Source organism: Ictidomys tridecemlineatus, unplaced genomic scaffold, assembly GCF_052094955.1.
Source record: "Ictidomys tridecemlineatus isolate mIctTri1 unplaced genomic scaffold, mIctTri1.hap1 Scaffold_704, whole genome shotgun sequence".
NCBI classification, from domain to species: domain Eukaryota; kingdom Metazoa; phylum Chordata; class Mammalia; order Rodentia; family Sciuridae; genus Ictidomys; species Ictidomys tridecemlineatus.
Window position 1 is genome coordinate 170,075 of NW_027525022.1, and position 5,215 is coordinate 175,289.

Genomic DNA, 5,215 nt, shown 5'->3' on the forward strand with positions numbered 1-5,215 from the left:
AACTAGTGTAATAGATTCCCTGTGGAATTTAATACTAATATAATATCCTAATACACTATGTAAAATAAATATGATAGCTCTACTGCAGCTTTTAATACTGATCTTATATCCATTCTATAGTATTTTATACTAATATATTTGCTGTCCCGTGAACTTCATGCCAACATGATATCCATATTGTAGCATCTAATGCTAATATAATAATATTTTCCCTGTGACCTTTAATATTTACTCATACTATTGATATTATAATGTAATATCCAGATTATAGCATCTAAGACTAATATACTATCAGCCCAGTGAATTCCAGTAATAGTAAAATCTCCACAGAGAAGCACATAAAGTTAATATAAGAGCTGTTTTGTGTCTTTTCATGATCATATGATATCTATAATATGCAATCTAAAAGTAACAGTATCTGACTTTGGTTTTTAATATTAATGTAATATGCATACTATAGCATCCTAAAGTACTATAGCAGCTGCCCTGTGGTCTTTAATACTTTTATAATGTCCATATTATAGCACATAAATACAATATAATATCTGAATTTTGGTCCTTACTACTAATATTTATATTATAGCATCTAAAAGTAATAAAATATGTGCCCTATGGGCTATAAATGTCATATGATAGCCATATCAAAGCATCTAATACTAATATAATGGCTGCCCTGTAGCCTTTGACTTTAGTATAATATCAAAACTTTGTCCTCTGAAACTAACAAAATACCTATCCTGTAGCCTTTTAATACTAATTTTATCCATATGTAGCATCATTATAATCTCCATGTAGCCTTTTATTCTGATATTATATTCATACTGTAGACTCTAAAATGAATAAAATTGCTTCCTTTTGGCCTTCAAGAGTAATATGATATGCACTATGGTAATTAGAAAATATTATAATAGCTTTCCTGTGGTCTTGAATACTAATAATATCCATGCTATAGTACCTAAGACTAATAGGTGCCTGTTGTGTTTAATATTAAAGATGTCCCTATTATACCTTCCAAAAACTAATATAATAGCTGCAGTGTGACCTGTAATATTAACATAATATCCATACTGTAGCATCTAAAACTGACATAATAGCTACCTGGTAGCCTTTAATATTGAGATAAAATCTGTGCCCTCTGAAATTAAAGTAATAGCTTCAAGTGATGTTTTAATACTGATAGTGCATACATACTATAGCACCAAAAACTGATAATATAGCAGCCCTGTAGAATTTCATAGTAATATAATAATTATAACAGAACATAAAACTTTAATATTAATAAAATATCTATACTGTTGATCTAATTCTGATGAAATGGCTGCCTGTAATCTACAATAGCCATACAATATCCATACCAAAGCTTCTAAAACTAGAAAAATAGTGCCCTGTTGCCTTTAATGCTAATAGGTATTCATACTACAGTATTTAAAGCTGATACAATAGCTGAATTGTGGTCTTCCATATCAATGCAATGTCAATATTATAGCATATTGAACTAATTTAGTAGCTTCCCTATGACATTTATAAGCCAATATAATATCTAACTTGTTCACTTTAATACTAACATATTTGTATTGTAGCCTCTGAAACTGATATAATAGCTAATTTATCATCTAAAAGTAATATAGTAGCTGCCCTGTAACTTTAAAACTATTACAATTTTTATAGTATAACATCAAAATTGATATAATAGCTTCTCAGTGGCTTTTATATTAATATGATACCTGTGCTACAGTATATCCAATACTAATAAAATAGTGGCACTGTGGCTTTAAATACCAATATGACATCCATGGTACTGCAACTCAAGCTAACATAATAGATGATTTATGACTTTTAATCTTACTATAATATCCCTATAATAGCATATATTACATAATAGATGATTTCTGGCTTTAAATATTAATATTATATCCATAATATAGCATCTTCAATTAATATTACATATGTCCTGTGTCCTTAGGACACATATTATATCCATAGTGTTGGATTTAAAACTAGTATAATAGATACTTTGTGGACTTTAATACTAATATGATATCCATACTGTAGCTCCTTAACTTAATATAGTAGCTGCCTGGGCCCTTTAATATGATATGTAATATGATAAACATATTGTGCTCTTTAAAACTAAAGTAATAACTGTTCTGTGGCCTTTAGTGCTGATATAATATATCATGAAAAACTAATGTAATAACTTCCTTGTGTCCTTTAATACTGATAGTATAGCATCCAAAACTAATATGATAGCTGTCCTCTAGACTTTAATATCATAATATTCATACTGTGACCTCTAAATTTAATATAATAGCTGTCTTGTGGCCTTTATTACTGGTTTGTTATTCATACTATACCATGGAAAACTGATTAAATAACTGTTCTGTGGCCTTTAATATTAATAGGATTTCATATCATAGCAAAAAATGATATCAGAGGTCTTTATTACTAATAGATGCAAACTATAATATATAAAACAAGTAAGTAGCTGTGCAATAGAATTTAATACTAAGTGACATCCATGCTAAAGCATGTTAAACTAATAGCTCCCCTGTAGCTTTTGATACTAATATTATAGCCTCCAAAACTGATGTAATACATGTCCTGTGGCCTTTAATATTAATGTTATATCATTCCTATAACCTGTGAAGCTAATTTAATAAGTTTCTTATGAAATTTAATATTCATTTAATATCCATATTATAAATCTAAAACTGATAAATATGTGCTTCATATAAAAATGGTAAATAGGCCCTATAGTATTAATATGATATTGTATCACCTTAAACTAATATAATATCAGCTTTATGGCCATAAAACTAATATGATACTTATAGGATAGTATTAAAATCAATATACTGCCATGTTGACTTTAATGCTAACATGATATCCATACTTGAGTATCTAATAGTACATAATTATTGATCTGGAGTGTTTAATTCTAATATGATATTCATATTGGAACATCAGAAACTGATGCAATAGTTGTCCTGTGGCCTTTGATATTTCTATGATATTCATTCTATAGTATCCAAAGCTAATAAAATATATTAGCTACCTGTGGTCTTTAATATTAATATAATATCCATACTGCAGCATTTAAAATAATAGATGCACTGTGGCCTTAATACCAAATTCATGCCATGGATATGCTCATGTGTGAGACAATGTAAGGAAATTTAAAGGTGAAATGATGGGTTATGAGAGCCTTAACCCAAATTAGTAATCCTCTGACAGGAATTAACTAAGTGGTAACTGCAGGCTGATAGTGTGTAGCTGGAGGAGGTGGGTCATTGAGGCTGTGCCTTTGGGGTACATATTTGGTGAGCTGAGCTTATGTTCTCTGCTTCCTGATCACCACTTTCCTTCACCACACTCTTCTGCCCCACCTTAAGCCCCAAGGAATAGAGTTGGCCATCTATTGGCTGAGATCTCTGAAACTGTGAGCCCCTAAATGAACTTTTCCTCCTTTAAAATTGTTCTTGTCAGGTCCTTTGGTCAAAGCAGCAAAAAAGATGACAGAAATAATAATATACATGTCATAGATCTAAAATAAATACAATAGTTGCCCTGATGCCTTTAATGCTAATATGATATTAAAAGTGTAACATCTAAAACTGATATATAATAGTTTCCCTGTGACATTTAATGTTAATATAATATTCATGCCATAATATCCAAAAGTAACATTATAGCCTCCTTATAGCCCTTTATACTAAAGCAACATACATATTATAGCATTTCAAGCTAATATAATATATTCCCTGTTGCCCTTAAAGCTAATGTAATACATACCATTGCATCTAAAATTGATATAATAGCTGCTCTGTATCCTTTAATATCAATAGACATCCTTATTATAGCATCTTAACCTGATATAATACTTGCTCTTTGGCCTTAATATTTATATGATACCCATTATAGAATCTAAAACTGATAAAATATTAGCCCTGTGGCCCTTATAGGTAATATACCCAAACTATATCTCCTAAAACTAATATAATTGCTAGACTGTGGTATTTAAAATTATTATTTTATCCATATTATGCCCTCTAAAACTAATGAAATAGCCCTCTTGTCATTTTTAAGTAAAATATCCATATGATAGCAATAAACCCTATAATATAGCATATCCATATGATAGCATAGAAAGTTAACATAATAGCTGACCTCTGGCATTTAATAGTAATCTGTTTGGCTGGGGAGGTGGCTCAAGCGGTAATTCGCTGAGCTGGCATGCACTGGGTTTGATCCTCAGCACCACATAAAATAAAATAAAGATTTTGTGTCCACTGAAAACTGAAAAAGAAATATTAAAAAAATTCTCTCTCTCTCTTCTATCTTCTCTCTTCTCTCTCTCTCTCTCTCTCTCTCTCTCTCTCTCTCTCTCTCTCTCTCTCTCTCTCTCTAAAAAAATAGTAATCTCTTATCCAAAGTATAGTACCTAAACTAATATAATTCCTTATACTAATAGGATAGTCATCGCATACCATATAAAACTAATATAATAACTGAACTTTGGAGCTTTAATATTAATGTCATATGTATTCTAAACATCTCAAAGTACTGAAAGAGCATCCCTGTGCATCCTGTGTATTTTCCATTAATATTTTATTCATACTGTGGCCTGTTAATGGAATATTATAGCTCTTTGTGGCTGTTCATATTAATATCCATTCAATAGCATCTAATGCTAATATAATAGATGCCCTATGGCCTTTAATACTAATTCAGTATCAATACTGTGACCCCTAATACTAAAATAATAATTCTCCTGTGGCCTTTTAATATTACATAATATTCAGTTATAGCAATTATATGGATATAATTCCTGCCCTATGGCCTTTAGTACTAATATGATATCCATATCATAGCATCTGTTAATGATCTAAAAGCAGTCCTCTTACCTTTGTACTGTTATGATATTCATATTATAGAATCTGAACTAATATAATTGTTCTCTTAAGACTTTTAATTCCTATATTTTTTTACCATAGCATCTCAATCTAGTATAACATCTCTGTAGCTTTTCATGCTAATGTAATATTCTTACAATTACATCTAAAAGTGATATAATAGCTATCATGTGGTCTTTAATACTGATATTATATTCATGTTAGATCATTAAAAACTGATAGAGTAGCTTCCCTGTGGCTTTATTAGTAATATGACATTCTTATTACAGCATCTAAAATTGATAGCTACCTTTAATATTAAT